The 17455-nt window shown below is 38.9% G+C and overlaps 1 protein-coding gene across 2 annotated transcripts in view; it reads left to right on the forward strand.

Annotated features, from left to right (window-relative positions):
* Positions 1-565: 565 nt before the first annotated feature.
* Positions 566-17455, forward strand: part of sema3b (sema domain, immunoglobulin domain (Ig), short basic domain, secreted, (semaphorin) 3B) — a 34470-nt gene continuing 17580 nt past the window's right edge. The window contains exon 1 of one of the 2 annotated variants that reach the window (XM_077223948.1): positions 566-1141. The gene's annotated coding sequence lies outside the window, so the exon portion shown is untranslated. Of the gene's footprint in view, positions 1142-5212; positions 5322-17455 lie in introns of those variants that run through there. The other variant, XM_077223947.1, reaches the window with a different exon arrangement.

Genomic DNA, 17455 nt, shown 5'->3' on the forward strand with positions numbered 1-17455 from the left:
TTTTTATTCACCGACGACTTCCCACCATTGAGCTGTTAACCACTGCGACCGGATCATTGAATCTGAGAACCGTATCAGTCCAATTTGTGGACAAATCATTTACAGTAGGTTGGTTTTGTGAACTGGATCAACTGAATCATTGAAAATATCTGACTCAAGAATGATTCGTTCATGAATCAGACATTGCTAATTTCTTATGAACTCTGATGTTCAGTGGATAATGACTCAGTTCCTCACACAATCTTATCATATGGCTTAAGAAGACTTGAAAAACTAGAATATTCTTTAAAAACAATCATAGTCATTTAGAGTTCCTAAATTCCTAAATTGCAGAAGGGTTAAGAACATTTTTGGGTAAACTATCCCTTTAATAATTTACCTCATTACACTCCTAAGTTGAGCTAAAGTTGCGCTGCAGTTTACAGGAACTCATCCAGAACTAATTAAAACATTCCAACGTAACAAAACACACATCTGATAGTGTACATCCCTGTATTCACAAGAGAAAGAGAGACTTTTACCTCTGACCAGTCTCCACCCATAATAGCCAGCCATCCAGGAGGGAGTGGCTGACCGAGGGAGGGGAAAGAGAGAGAGAGAGAGAGAGAGAGAGAGAGAGAGAGAGAGACAGGGGGGGAAAGCTGGAGAGCTTTGCGGTAGCAGTCAGCACAAGAACCAAAGCAGAGAAATACTGAAAGAGAGAGAGAGAGGGGTGGAAAAGAAGGTAGATTGAGAAAGAAACTGTGGAATTAGCCACTAAGAAATAAAATTAAGGAGAAAAAAGAAAGAAGGAAGTCTGGAAAATAACTTCAGACCAGGACAGAATACACTGAGAGAGAGAGAGAGAAAGAGAGAGAGGGGGAAAAAAGACAAACACATGAATTAAAAGAAGTCTTGGACTTCACATTGGAGACACATGTTCATGCGTGGACTGTTTCTGCTGCTGTGATCTGTCATTCCTCCTCACAGCGTGTGTGTGTGTGTTTTTGAGAGGCTGAGGAGAGTGTGTGTGAGTGAGCCTGTCGTTCCTCTGGAGTCTACGGGACCATGGCACCTGTCAGGAACGGATGAACTTGAGGCTTAAAATACTCGTGGAAGAAAGAGATAAAAGCAGAAAGAAAAAAAGCTGAAAGAGTAATAGGTAAGTTTCTTTTGTAGCAATGCTGTGTGTGCATGTAGGAGTGTGTGTGGAAGGTTCTGCCTCTTTATTTTGTCTTTTTCTGAGATGCATCTATATTAATCTGTATTTAATATATTTTTATATTTGTAATACTTTGAAAAAGGCCGCACACACAGTTTATAAAGTGAGAATGTGTATATTGGGTAGGGAGCCCTCTAATGCGACAAGCTGTTCGACCTCTTTGTGCATGTGCATGAATGATGGCTTGGCATTGTATTTTTAGATATGAATACATACTGTAGTTTAGTCTGAGATGTTGTGTAATGTATGGATAAATTATGGGTTGATGTGTTGTTACGGGTATAAACACTTGTTTAGATTATGTGTCTCTCTCTGTATGTGTGTGGACTGATCTAACTGGACTGTGTTTTCTTAATATAGGGTGATATTAAAAGATTAAATGGTCTGTGAATAAGCAAGGGAGATAGAGACAGATAAAGAATGGAAGAGTGATAGGGAAAGACAAGTTCGTTCTGTAAGTGTGTTTCTGCTGAAATATTTACCCTGGTGCAACTCTGACGGTTCCTGTGGTGCTCATGGGATGATGTTCTTTGGTTCACACAAAGAGCAAAAGACTGTTATCATGACTTCATCATCAACATTTTATGATTTTTATATTTTCAACCCCAAAACATCAGAGATTAATGCAAAGATGACAAGATTAGAGTGTACATTCACCCACAAAAAACACATATGTTTAGCCTTTTTTCTGAGTGGAAATGTTCCATATTTTAGGCTCTTTTTAAATTATTATATTATAAAGCTTATTAACTTAAAAAACATAATAATTATTAACTTATTAATATTATATATGATTTTTTCTTAATGTGTACATTACATGTTGTATAATATTTTTAAATAAATATTAAATATATAATTATATTATTATCTAATTGTGTGTGTGTGTATACACTTTTTTTTTTGTATTTGTATTTAATTTATTGATCAATCAATCAGTTTTTTTAAACTACGAGCATCCTGACGATCCCAAAAGAGTGTTTGTGTCAGATTTTGGCCCCAAACTATAACAAAGTATGTATACAAACTAAAACGCACATAATCCAAACCATGCACTACCCAAAATAGTAATTAGACACAACCACTCACATACCTACCCTCTCTCTCAAACACACACACTCTCTCATTTACATGCATTCACACAGAAACACCGTATGCTGTGTTTTTCAGTGAGGGGAAGAATGTCGTGTTGTTTTAGTGGCGACTCTAAGAGAACATTGTGTGTGCATGTGCTTGATGAAATTACACGCAACGACTCGCGCAGCACACAACCGAGCGGTACCAGGCTTTCCTTTAATGTGCATCACCAAGTGACTTTCTTTCTTTTTCTCTTGCTCCTTGATTCTTGCTCTCAGGATTGGGGGGTGGGTAGAGGGAGACAGAGAGAGAGATTGAGTAAGAGAGATTGAGAGTGAGATGGCTTTTAGCCCGGTGCCTCAGCCGGTGTGGATCGTTAATTGAGCTGCTCCCATAGGGGGGTATCAGACCCCAGATTAATTTGGCTCCCCCTCCTCACACAAGCGCACACACACTCATGCTTTCACCCTCATACAAACTCACACTCTCTTTTAAGGTCCTTTATATCCATCTATTAGACCACAGTTGTCAGATGTCGTAACACTGCTGGAGATTCTATTCTGATTGGAGATTGCGGGTGGGTGTTGGCGAGTGTCTCTATGGTGGGGTTATTGATTGTTTTGTGTAGTAATAATAACAATTTGTTACATTTATATAGCGCTTTTCTGGGTACTCAAAGCACTTTACATAGAAGCGGGGGAATCTCCTCAACCACCACCAATGTGCAGCATCCTCCTGGATGATGCGACGGCAGCCATATTGTGCCAGAACGTCTACCACACACCAGCTTACTGGTGGAGAGGAGACAGAGTGATGAAGCAGTATATGGGGATGATTAGGAGGCCATGATGGACAGGGGCCATTGGGCAAATTTGGCCAGGATGCCGGGGTTAAACCCCTAATCTTTTTTTTTTTTCCGAAGGACATCCTGGGACTTTTTTTAATGACCACAGAGAGTAAGCACCTCGGTTTAACGTCTCATCTGAAAGATGGTGGTCTTTGACAGTATAGTGTCCCCGTCACTATACTGGGGTGTTAGGACCCACACAGGCAACAGGGTGAGCACCCACTGCTGGCCTCACTAACACCTCTTCCAGCAGCAACCTAGTTTTCCAAGGAGGTCTCCCATCCAGGTACTGATCAGGCTCAACCCTGCTTAGCTTCAGTGGGCAACCAGTCTTGGGCTACAGGGTGATATGGCTGCTGGCTAGTACTATTTAACTGCGGTGGGATCTGTAGGCCTTGACACCTGTGAATTTTTCTGCGTTCCAAGCCATGGAAAATATATCAGGAATCTTACAAGTGTGCTCTCCAGGCATTATATACTTCACTTTAAAACATTTCATCAGCTAGAGTTTGCTTTTGTTTAGAGTTAAACTTGATAACAAGCCATAGTGATGTCATTTTGAGTCAGTTCTTTTCAATTAATCAATGTAATCAGTTCATTGAATGATTCATTATTGAATGATTCTAATGATTTTTTAAAGTAATCACACACACACACACAGGTCATGGAAAAGTGATACAGTATGTCACTTATGTTTGCACAGACTTTGGAATATTTTGGGTAGATAAAGCAACCTCAGAAATTCATTTTAAACTTCCTTTAAATACTGTTACATAATCAATTCTCCATTGTTGCTCTATAATGAAAGTTGCAGGCAGAAGAAGAAATATTAAATACCCTGTGGTATTTTTTTTTTTTTTTGGTTGAGAAAACTCGATTAGGGCCTACAGCAATGTCTCTTGAACAGAATGAGAATGAACAGCTGTGTCTTGTGGCCCAAAACTAGATAAAAGCGATCATGTAAAGTGGCACGTGGTGTAGTGTAAGGATAGAGGAGCGATTTAACGGCTTGTGCTTTTGAGATGTGCGGGATTATGTGGAAAAACATCATGTGGGATAACTGCAGCAGCTTTCCAGAACTATGTTCAAAACCTATAAATCTAACATGGTCACTCTTGGCTCTTCTTAGGCTTGGTGAGCTTGGAGATTTCAGATTCTTAGATGCCATTCTGACATCCATTGGAAAGTTATTCCACAACAACATCAAGTTGACTGTTCTGAATTTGTTATTTGCCATTTTAATTTATTAAACTACAAACCAACACATCGGTTTATGTATTATATATTTACAAGAAATCAGTCAGTTGATAAATAGGTCTATGAAAATAATGCTATAATGCTTTTTTTTGCATTTAAAATGATTGTTTTTAGTGTCTTAACAATTTTTTTCTTTTTTTACAAAATTGTACAGAATTTTAATATTTTAATACCCATGTTTTTACTGTAATACAATTGAGGGGCGCTATTATGCATCTCCTGAAAGAGTACAGAATCTCTGGATCAAAACACAGGCGACGAAGCAGAAACAAGCGTAGAAGCATTGCTTACGCACATGTAAGCTAACGCAATCATCTAACATTAAATGGCAAATAAACCAAAACTGTCTATCGAACCCATGAAGAGGTATAGGACTGCGAAGCTTTGGGGGTTTGATGGACATGATTTACTACTTCTGTATCCGATCTGGACGAAGTCTTAGACTAAAATGTGAATTTCTCCACTTTTTGTTCAAAATGTTGCTTTTTTTTAATTGCGAAGTTTTGATTAAAAAAAAGGATTGCATAAAGCGTAATATATATATATTTTTTAAAGCAGAGGCTCTGTTCTCTGTTTTGATATATTGTATATTCAGACATGTTCTCTGTAGTCACACATAACACCCCACCCCATATGCAACAACACTTCATTACAAGAGGTTTTGTAATCTTTTACAATCTCTTCAAGTCTAAACAAAACTTTCATTGTAGCTTGAGCAAGACCAAAGTGCTGCTTTGGTATAAAGCTTGCCGAAAGTTAATAATTTAACAATAACAGACCTGTCTATAAAACGTTTTGTCTTTTCCTGTTTTGATTATTGAGATATTGAGTTTGTTTATGTTGAGTGTCTTTCTTGAGAATGTCTGCCGAGAGTTTTTAGAGGATATTAAGATGGCGAGAGAAGAACAGGACTGAGTCAACAAGTGCAGAAACGTTGAACAGGTCAGACGGAAGGTGGGACAACATACTTACTCTGGTGTGAGAGGAGAAGATGAAAAGATAAGAAGCAATGATAGATCAGGAAGGATTAGAGAGCAGTGCAGGAGGCTGTTGATTTTTGTAATGATACTGTAGTAAATGCACATCATGTATGTTTGTGTTCACGCAGTGGTGTGTGCGAGTGGTGTACAAGTTGTTTTATGACGTACTGTAAAGTGTGTGTGCATGTGCTGATTAAGGTCATTGTGATGGTCTTTTGTGCTGCTGTTGCCACATTTCACTTCTCAATTACGCACACTTTCACTATACATACACATAGACAGTTTCACTAGACAGACACTACTGTTCAAATTTTTAGGAGCAGTATGATTTTTTTCTATTAAGCTGACCAAGGTTGCATGTATTTGATCAAAAATAATTTAAATATTTGAATAATTAAAAAATAACTTTAAAAAAAATTTATTCAGCTTGTTGAATGCATCTTTGCTGAATAAAAATGCAAATTTCTTTAAAAGAGAAAAAACATCTTACTGACCCGAAACTTTTAAACAGGTTTCTAAATGGAGGTAATGATATTTTCATCTTTTTGATGTCAGTAGAAAAACATGAAAGCAAAACATTTGACCCGCACAAATACTGTACAGTTAAACCTTTGCATATACCAATACTGTATACACTGCTTAGACACACATAACACATACCACTGAGCTCAATAAACCCACTTTCAGATGAATGCGTTTTTGACTGAATTATTTTCCATCACTACATGTTTATTTTTTAAGCCTATAGAGGTATGATGTCATTAGACAGTGCCCGCAGAAGTGTGTGTGTGTGTGTGTGTTAGTGTGTGTGTGTGTGTGTGCGTGCGTGTGGTGCGTGCTTGTGTGTGTGTGTGTGTGAGAGCTTTCATATGGGTCTGAAAGATGACAAAACATTGCTGCTTGATTAAAAAGAGGGAGGCATTCCTGAACACATGCTTTTTAAAACAGGGAGTGTGTTGTGTGTAGTGTATGTAAGTGTGTACGTCTGTTGTTGTGTGGCAATGATTAAAGAGGCAACAGATAAATCATGAGGACCTGCAAGTTGTAGGTTTGGAAAGACACATTATGAGTTTTGTCATTTAAATGAATGAAATATGTGACCACTTTGTTTCATTTAGCATTGAAGTAATTCCAACTACAGAGCCCCTAAAGGGACATGGTGATAGAAAAAATATGAGATGGAATGAAAAATTATTCTGTATTTCAATGCTTTTGTGTTCACTCGCAAAAGTGAAACCTTTTTGTTCTGTGTGATAGAACACAAAGTTTCTTTGTGGAACGCAATTCATTTGCGAGAGAACTCAACAGCGTTGACATATAATTTTTCCTCCCATCTCACTTTTTTCTTCACCATGTCCCCTTTAGGTAACAGAATTCCATTTCAGTTATCCAAATAGTTCTTCCGCAAATTCAAATTAAGTGTTAATGGAAGCTTTAAGGAACGGGAATTGTTAAGAGGCATTGAAACAACTGTAAATAAAGAACATTCCTCTGTCTCTCTCTCTACTTCCTTCCCAACCAGTTTGTCATTCACCTTCGGCCTCACTAGAGCTCTAGGAACTGGTTGTAATAGGGGATGTAATACAGCGTGACACCTCTGTAGAAGGTGCAAATGACTGTGTGACACTGATAGATTTCCCCTTTAATAGAACCGGACTGAGTTTGACAGGACACACACAGGTTCAAATCCACCGGCTAAAGATGCCACTAAATAGAAAGAGAGAGAGACAGAGTGAAAAAGTAAGAACGATACATTAAAAAGGCATTAAGGATTATGGGTAATGGAGCAGGCCTGTCAGTGTGGATTAGCTAATGCTCATCAAGGAGTGTGTGTGTGTGTGTGTGTGTGTGTGTGTGTGTGTGTGTGTGTGTGTGTGTGTGTGTGTGTGTGTGTGTGTGTGTGTGTGTGTGTGTGTGTGTGTGCGCGCGCATGAAAAGGGGGAGAATGTGTCCCTACATACACTCCTCAATAGTATGCTGCTCATGTGTGTGTGTGTGTGTGTGTGTGGTTATGTTGCATCCTAGCTCATTATTCCATAGTGGTCGACTAAAGTGTGTGTTCAGCAGCAGCTTTTAAATAATGAAAGAAGATAGAATATATTGGATGTGCACAGATAGCTGTGTGTGTGTGTGTGTGTGTGTGTGTGTGTGTGTGTGTGTGTGTGTGTGTGTGTGTGTGTGTGTGTGTGTGTGTGTGTGTGTGTGTGTGTGTGTGTGTGTGTGTGTGGGGGGGGGGGTGGGGGGGTGGGTGGGTTGGTGGTTGCAGTTTCTGATTTGATGACAAACCCCTAACAAACCCCTAACAAGCTACCTGCTTGAGAGAGAGAGAGAGAGAGAGAGAGAGAGAGAGAGAGAGAGAGAGAGAGAGAGAGAGAGAGAGAGAGAGAATAATCCTCTCTTAGCAAACTTATTTGATTTCTTAAGTGGGATAACCTTCATCTACAGTGGATATATTTACATACTGCAGAAGCGCCAGTGCAGAAACGAACGATCAAGTGAAATGTAATAACTGTGTGTGTAGTGTTGAATGTCCATTCCCTTTGAGATTCTACCCACTAGCACTCTCGGCCATAGTAAATCAATACCTGTCAATCACATACACACACACACACCTGGCTGCTGTACACACCCTCAATAGTTATTTGCCCTAGGGCACCTCAGAGCAGATAGTGGGGCAGTTTTGTCTGTGTATGTGTGTAGAGATGAGAAAAGTGGAATTCTGTGGTTTCCTTATTACTGTGCGGATTGTTTCTTTAATTAATCAACTCAAGTAGTGATTAGCACTTGCAATACCCACATTTCCATTAGCACATACACTTTCTGTACTATATGTGAGCTGGTATTGACCTTTCATGAAAATACAATATTGTGTGTGTGTGTGTGTGTGTGTGTGTGTGTGTGTGTGTGTGTGTGTGTGTGTGTGTGTGTGTGTGTGTGTGTGTGTGTGTGTGTGTGTGTGTGTGTGTGTGTGTGTGTGTGTGTGTGTGTGCGTGCATGCGCGCATGCGCGCTCAGTGGAGACAATGATGAGAATTCCTGCTTGCATTCCTTTGGAAACTACTCGCACACAGAACTTTAGGATTGAACAGAATAAAATGTGTTTTATTTATTATTTCATTAAACCTTACCTTGGTCAATCCATAACAATTAATTAATTATATATACATATATATTAAATGTAACCTCATTGAATTAATAGTAAAGGTGGATACTTAAAATAGGTGTTTGATATAGAGAAACAGAGGGAAAGAGGTTCAGTGTCATTGTAATCACATGAATAAATGTATTAATTTTGCATTCATCTTGGACATTCTGCGAGGAACTTCCATGTGTGTTTTATGCAGGATAGAAATTCGTATGGTGACTATACAGTCAGGGCCCATAAATATTTCCCATCGGCCTTGTACTGCATGGTGCATTATTTTAATATTTTTTTGTATATTAATATATTTGTTTTTATGACAATGTTAAATGGAATTACTTAGCTGTTTTTTGTATGTACATTTTTGTCACACTGTGTTTCACAGCATCATAAAGTAAATGAGTTGAGCCAGTCTGTGTGAAACTGCACCCGTTACAAAAATGTGAGGTTTTTTTTCTTTATATTTTCATTTTGGTGGCTTTATATCTGGAATATTTTACATGCATCACCACCTGGGATTCTGGAAGAAAAAACAAAAAATCAACTGAAAAGATAAACCGATACATTTTGATAGTACAAAAAACACTTTATTTAATCTCTAAAGCCGCTCTTTCTTCATCAGTATATATAGGCCGTTTGTTCTGTGTGAAATTACATTTGTTCAGTTTTCCTGCAGCTGCGCTCATTACTGGATTAAATTAAACATTCACACAACTAAACACAGTCTTGAGTGTGCACACACACACGAGGCTGGCGTCTGTGCTGTCTACTCCCTGTGTAAATCTGCTTATCCTCGTTTAGTTACTTGACATTTGTCATGCCACATTTCGTTAAAACCCGCTGTTCAGTGTTCATAGTGTTTGCACTTCTATGATCTTTAATGTGTGCGTTCCTCGATTGTGTGTGTGGGTGCACAAGGTAAAGATGGAGTATATAAGTGCATATCTCTGGTTAATGATGTAAAATAATTAAATTCCCTAGTTTTTCTGTGGATGCTGCATCTGTGAATCTAATAAAGAGCTTCTTTATAGAACATTTTTATTGTTTGCAGAACATTACATAATTTGTTCCACTACAATATAACCAATTCAGGTTTCTTAGGCTTCATTTACAGATGAATTTAGAAGTTTTGTCTCTGTCTCAGTCTGTCTGTCTGACTTATAATAGATGGGTTTTGCATTTTTTGGCTTTAGATGAGGAGAAAAATGTTTTTTTGTTTAATCAAAAGTGAATTGCAGAGGACTAGATGTTTTTTTTTATGATGTGTGTTTGAGATTTTTCCCTTGACCTGTTAAGTACACCTTGCTCTGTTTCTTTCTGAGGGTGATTTCCCAGCTGGGTGGTTCCTTGGAAACGGTAAATGGCCCACCTGCATGGTCCAATCACACTTTTAACTGACACCTGAGAAACAAGGTGTGTGTGTGTGTGTGTGTGTGTGTGTGTGTGTGTGTGTGTGTGTGTGTGTGTGTGTGTGTGTGTGTGTGTGTGTGTGTGTGTGTGTGTGTGTGTGTGTGTGTGTGTGTGTGTGTATGTGTATGTGTATGTGTGTGTGTGTGTGTGTGTGTGTCAAACCCATCCATCTCTCTTTACTGCTGCCCCTGCCTTTCAATTACACTCTAATAGAGGGGATTTCTGCCTCTTTTGAGACAGCTGTGTGTGTGTGCAAAAGAAAGAAAGACTCAGAGTCAAACTTCAAATTTAGCAAAACTGCAATAGAACTGACAAGGGATTAAATGTGAGGTGATACAAGTATTATACAGTGCAGCGAAGCCCGTGTGTGTGTTTGAGATGCTGTGATGGTCTCATTGGGTTTGTGTGGAACTGAAACCCAGGGACTTGTGGGTCGAAAGCTCAAACTCCTGCAGTGATCTGCCACACTCTTCCCATCACGTTCCCGGCATAATCAGTCAAGTCACTGATAATCTGTCACCATCCCTATGAATAATGTTACTGCTGTGTGTGTATGATCATTAGTATTATACCAGAGGCCTTGACAGCTTCCTGACGGTATGCTGTGACACACTCACACACACTGTCTCTTTTTACAGTCACCAGAATCTCTTCTGACAGATCTTACTGGGAGCAGATCTTCAGCCGCTCCAGGGAGTCAGGCGCTGTGTGTGAAGGCAGGGACGCGAACGGGATGGAGAGCAGAAAACTTGACGTTTTCCAAATCTCCTTCCACTTCCATCCAAATAAGTGTGACCTTCACTTCTACTAGACAAAATAGAGAGTGAAAAAGAAGAACACAGAACAAGAATGAAAGGTTAAAGCCATATTAATCAGTGTAATTTTATTTATAAAGCACCTGTCAATCATCTATAATCCTACCAGGGGGTGGGGCCAGGTATTGACCCTGTCAGTTTGTGAGTGTATGTGGTTTATGTTGGATTTCCCACTGGTTCCTCTCTGCTGCTGTTTTAGGTCACGGAAAATGGCCCGATGGAAGTGGCCTGGGACTAGAGCTAAATCGGTCTCATGAGAAATTGCTTTGTGTGTGGTGCAAAAGAGTTGAAACAGATATGTACAGCACTCTGTTGATGGTTTGTTAGTTTTTAGATGGTCTCTGTTCAAAAAGTAGGTGTGCATGGATGCACTTAGCTACTTTAATCAGGGGTCTTTGAATCTTTTTCAGGCCAGGATCCCTTAGTGGATAAAGAAACAGAGCAGAGACCCACTTTACATATTTTATCAAATAAAGACTTGCATTTTAGGCCTGGCATTATAATAACATGAATTTAGTACCATATTAATGTATGTTTCTATGAGCTTAAATTTAAAATAATCCATTAAGATAAAATAACAATTATGTACAAATTCATATAAATTACATAGTCATTTTATTTTACTGTGGAAGGGATTGTTAAACATTATTTTTTGCGTCTTTAGATTTATTGAAGTTAACTTAATATTGTTTTAGCATATATTTTCAGTTTTGAAAACATATTTCCTTTTTCACAAAAATTAGTTGGAGATAATTGACAGTTCAGGTGAAGTTAATTGACTGAGCTTTGCAATACCAACTCAGACCCCCTTTTAAAGATAAAAAAAAAGATAAATCTGACAAAATTTTGGACGCATCCAGGAATGTCCTTCATTGGAAGAACAATTCATAATATTTTTTTATGTTCTAGAAGTGCAAATAAGACGATACGTCCTCATTTAGATAACCAAGTAACTGTGTGTGTGTGTGTGTGTGTGTGTGTGTGTGTGTGTGTGTGTGTGTGTGTGTGTGTGTGTGTGTGTGTGTGTGTGTGTGTGTGTGTGTGTGTGTGTGTGAGTGTGTGTGTCAACTTCAAAGACAGAGGATTATGGGTGAAAGGGTTTAACTTCATGATGGTTTGACCCTGGGGGAGATATAAAGGAAGGGGGGGTGAGTGAGAGTGAAATAGACTATGGATAATATTCAGTTTGAGAAGCATGTGGAATGTGTGCAGACCCTGATCACAGGTTCAGAGGGGACGTTTTGTGAATGTCAGAGGAGAGTGTGTGAAAAAACAGAATCAAGAGAAGCAAAACTCTTAAACCAGGGCTGAAATGAGGAGCGTGTAATTTTCACCTTCTAAATGCTGGTGTTCTTTTAGCCTTAATTAGCACATTTAACTGTCAGCTGGGTGAGTTATGACATCCTCAGTCCCAAAACGTTAAGCCAGTTGCGGTGATTCACGCCTACTGGCCAATCAGATTTGAATATTATGGCCGGACCAAAGTGGATGACACTGCGATGTCGCCGTAGTGATAATCACCCTCTTAGTACTGGAATTTGTTTAATGTCATGTTGCCGAGTCAACCACGGTCACGGTGATTAGCTACGGGTCTTACAACTCAAGTAATAATGACCCAGAATCCAACACGGGCTGAGATGGACTGATATCCCTGTGTAAGATACACAGACACACATACACTGTGCCATCCCGAGTTCACACAGAGGGAACAGCTATCATTCTAGTGATGGTCTTTGTGCAACACACACAATTTATAGGTGTTTTTTCAAATTTGTTTTTTTTAAATTGAAACTTACAGATTTTTAACTATTTTGTTTTATATGAGGATCACATAAAAAAAGTCTTGGAGCCTTTTTTATTATGTCTTCATCATCATATATATAAATGTGTTTTTTGTGTAGGGGTGAATACAGGTTGATCAGGACACTTTTTCCAAGTCATCTCAATGTCCCAGTTACCAATGAATTCACCCTTAGTTTTGTATTTTTTTGCCTCAGTGCTAGACTTTAAAACTCAAACAATAACAATCTACACAAATAGTGGGAAAAAAATCAATATTTATTGTGTGAGAAAGTATTTAGATACATTTTCATTTCCACCACTTCAACACTTTTGCCCCATTAAATTTTTTTTTGTAAAGTTAGTACTATTTTTGAAAGGAGAGAACAGTCTCAGTAAAGAGCTTGAAATATGTGAAGATGTGTTAAGTGAAGAAAAAATAAAAATCACTATTAATATCACTTATGAATGTTTTATTTTTATTGTCATTTTCTAAAAAAATTCCAAAAATATTATTTAATTTTGTTTAGTTAGGATTATAAATTGCTAGCTGTGAAATTAACCTTAGTAAGACAGGAGTTTGTCATTTTATTCCAAAAATATTATATATATATTATATAAATGTCATCACTGTCATTTGCATCACAAAATGCTGTTTAACACATATTTGTTCATTTGAGATGTGATGAAAATTAGCGCGTCAATGATTTTCATAGAAAAAATAACAGAATTTTTGTTATTGGACATGTTTGGTAGACAATATTAAATGAACTATACTATAGTGAGAATGTGAAAAGTGTGTTTTAAGAGGTTTTATTTTTATTAAGTCCACTGTGCCTGTAGTACATTGTAGCTGAAACGACGTCACCTTCTGCATTGCAAAAGAGACTTTTAAAAGTACTCTCATAAAGAACTATAGTCCCTTAACAAAAAGTGAATCTCTCATGTGAATGTGTAAGTGTGATGAATCAGCTGTTATTGACGTCAGCTGCTCATGCTGACGTAATGCTCATTTGTTTAAGTCGTGGGATGTTGTGGTGTGGGACAAGAGTTTATTACCTTCTGAACTCCAGTGTGTTTGTGTATCTGTGTCCTCTATTTAAACTTTATAAGTGAAACACCCTTCATTTATTGGCAAACATATTGAAATGACATCTTCTTAAAAAAGCTCGCCACTCTATCAACTCTTTTACAAAGCTGACCCTACAAACTCTCTACACCAGAAACAATACATTAACTGGACATTGTGGACACACACACACACACACACACACATACACACACACACACACACACACACACACAACAGCTGTAGTCTTATACAGTATCAGAGTACCTCTTGAACTCAAGATTTTAAAGATTATACAGCAGCACACACATCAAATACCCAACGTTACCATGGTAATCAGAAAACCAGACTGGGGTTAAGGAGCACTATTATCTGGGACAGAGAGAGAGAAAAAGAGTTTTGTCCTATAAGTCCTTAACCCTCCAGAAGTGTTTGCACTGCGCCCCGCAACCATGGATCCTTGCCAAACACACACACACATACACATTACAGTGTTTCCCCTAGAAATTTTTCCAGCAGCGGTGCTGTTACGTGCCCGAGGTTGTTACCAAGCCGCGCGTGGTGGGGTCCGGGGGCATGCACCCTGGAAGATTTTTTTTTTAAAAAAACCCTTAAACCATGACTTCTGGCAAGTTTTGTGGATAGAAATGGACATTTAAGAAAAACAAATATGACATACCATCAACTGATTCAAGGCATGATTATTGCAGCACGTACCTTGAACTGCAGTCACAAACAGAAACCTTAATTTTATAATTTTAGACAGGATTATTCATGTTTTTCTTTTGTGTTCATTTTCAGCTTGGTAGAAATTGTTTAGGGGAAAAATGAAACAGCACAACCCAGAAAAAGATTATTTACAATTTATTGAAAATGTTATGTTAATGGGAAAGGCCACACCCAATCTGTGAGCACTTAATTTTTCTGGGCTTTTCATAGAAGATCTCTAAGGCTCTTTGGTAATTGAATGATTGTGGGGGTATTTTTTGTTTTTGCAAGAAGTCTTATGCTCATCTAGCCTGCATTTATTTAATTTAAAAAAAAAAACAGAAAAAACAGTAGCCTAATATTGTGAAATATTATTACATGATGTTCTTTTTAACTTTTTATTAATCAAAGAATCTTTGAAAAAAAAAGAAAAGAGCATCACATATCATATTAGAATGATTTCTGAAGGACACCAACAAGTTTAGTAGACTCATCTGAAAAATTACGCGCTATGTGAACGGCCCCTTATGGCAACGTGACATTAGCCTAATCGAAAATATTTCCATATGTGGCTCTTTCCTCCTTGTTTACAAGTGGATTCAGAGCCACCGCATGCAGCGCCGCCGGTCGCCATGTCTCAGTGTTTTTAGGTGTGTACGTGAATGAAGAGAATGTCGTGATATTACTGATCATGGAAAGATTTTACAGCGGCGCTGAAAATCCAGCGGCGGCGCTGCGCCGCTGCTGAATACATTGTAGGGGAAACACTGCATTATACATTACAGATATCCTTATGTGTGTGAGTGAAGCTCTACATAATGTTAATACTAGTAATCCTAAAAAGGTTTTTTACATTTTGTGTTTCTAGGGGGTTGCTAGGGCAATTCTTGGTGGTTACTAGCATGATTTGGATGGTTGGCAGTGCATTGATATCGCTATGCAGTTACTAAAAGGTTTTGTAGTGTGTTGCTAGGGCAAATATTGTGGGTGGTTGCAACGGTGTCTCTGGGTAGTTGTAGTGTGTTGTGGCTGAATGCCATTTCGTTGCAATTCAGTTACAAGGGAGAATTTATGTGGTTGTTAGGAAAATTGTCAGTGGTTGCCAGGGCATCACTATGCAATTAATAAAATTTTCTGAGTGGGTTTGTAGTGTTGCTATGCAAATACAAGTTGTTGTTTTTTCTAGATCAGAGGTGTTGTGGGTGGTTGCAGGGTGTTGCTAAGGTGCTTTCAAAGAGGCTTTAGTGTGACTTAATGCAGCTGCAAGGGTGTTTTTGCATGGACGCAAGGGCTTTTCAAGGTGGTTTCTATGGTTTTGTGGGTGGTTGCCATGGTGTTGCTATGCGGTTTCAAGGGAGTTTCTAGGTGGTTGCTAGGGCAATTATAGATGTTTGCTAGAGTGTTGTGGGAGGTTGCCAGGGTGTTGCTATGCAGTTTCTAAGGTGCTCTCAGTGGGGCTTTAGTGTGATTTTGCAGCTGCAAGGGGGGTTTTTGCATGGGCACAAGGGCTTTTTAAGGTGGTTTGTATGGTTTTGTGGGTAGTTGCCATGGTGTTGCTATGCGGTTTCAAGGGAGTTTCTAGGTGGTTGCTAGGGCAATTATAGATGTTTGCTAGAGTGTTGTGGGAGGTTGCCAGGGTGTTGCTATGCAGTTTCTAAGGTGCTCTCAGTGGGGCTTTAGTGTGATTTTTCAGCTGCAAGGGGGGTTTTTGCATGGACACAAGGGCTTTTTAAGGTGGTTTGTATGGTTTTGTGGGTGGTTGCCATGGTGTTGCTATGCGGTTTCAAGGGAGTTTCTAGGTGGTTGCTAGGGCAATTATAGATGTTTGCTAGAGTGTTGTGGGAGGTTGCCAGGGTGTTGCTAGGCAGTTTCTAAGGTGCTCTCAGTGGGGCTTTAGTGTGACTATGCAGCTGCAAGGGTGTTTTTGCATGGACGCAAGGGCTTTTCTATGTAGTTGCTATGGTTTTGTAGCTGGTTGCCAGGGAGTTGCTATGCAGTTGCGAAGATGCTTTCATTGGGATATTAGTGTAATTATGCAGTTGCAAGGGTGTTCTGCGTGGATGCAAGGGCTTTTCTAAGTGGTTACTATAAGGCAAAGTTACTTGCTGAAATCTAATACTTATGGTTACTGGTTTGTTCAGATCATTAACTAAATATAATTAAGTATAATCAATTGTAATAGTGGATCGTCGTACACACACAGACTTACACAATCAGCCCGAAGAAGAGCTCTGAGTCTTTTAGACCATCTGAACCCCTTTCTCTCCTTAACTCTCTTTCTGTATCTCTCTCCCCTCCTTTTTCTTCTAATTCAAAGTTCATTCTATCATTCTGACAGAGTGCCTGTGTGAGAGAGCTTTGTACTTCTGTGTGTTATTTTAAATGGACTGAGGGCTTGTGGCTGACCTGGGAGATCGCTGCAGTCACTCACACAATCACACACACACACACACACACACACACACACACACACACACACACACACAACACACACACACACACACACACACACACACACACACACACACACACACACACACACACACACACACACACACACTTACACTTGCCGAAACTTGTTGTTTCCTCCTGACAGGGCTAAGATCCGCCAAATTCATTATCTAGACTCCATTTGAAGGGATTTGTGTCTGTCTTTATTATGTGTATACAAAGTTTTAGCTCAGAGAATGTAGTAGGTGATCTAAAGCGAAAGGATTTTGAGTGGTTTTATGTTCACATCTATATGCCTGAGACTCTCAGGCTGAGAGAGAGAGTCACAAGTGAGAGACTAAGGAGGGAAAATTAACTCATGTTAGTGTTCCAGCGTGCCCTTGTTGGACCTACAAAGACTGAAACACAAAAGAAAAGTCAGCAAGGTTGGTTGTTTCTTTCCAGTACAAAGACTGAAAACACTTAACAAAGAATACCATTTCTCTTTGTCTCTCCTTAAGAACAACTACCTGCAACTACCTGGTTAGTTTACCCCAAAACAAAAAGTCTGTCATCTTTTACTCACACTTTCATTTCAAACCGCATTTCTTTTTTTCTTTCTTAAAGACCTTTTGGACCTTGCTCTGGACCTTTTTTTCCCAAGCAATTACAATTCTGGAGCTTTTAAGCTTTGAAAAGGGCTGAATGAAAGTAGTTCATATATTTTGTACACTATATTCCAAG

Source organism: Siphateles boraxobius, unplaced genomic scaffold (genome assembly GCF_051911475.1).
Source record: "Siphateles boraxobius isolate OS27281-9 unplaced genomic scaffold, OSU_SipBor_1 9, whole genome shotgun sequence".
In the NCBI taxonomy this organism is placed as follows: domain Eukaryota; kingdom Metazoa; phylum Chordata; class Actinopteri; order Cypriniformes; family Leuciscidae; genus Siphateles; species Siphateles boraxobius.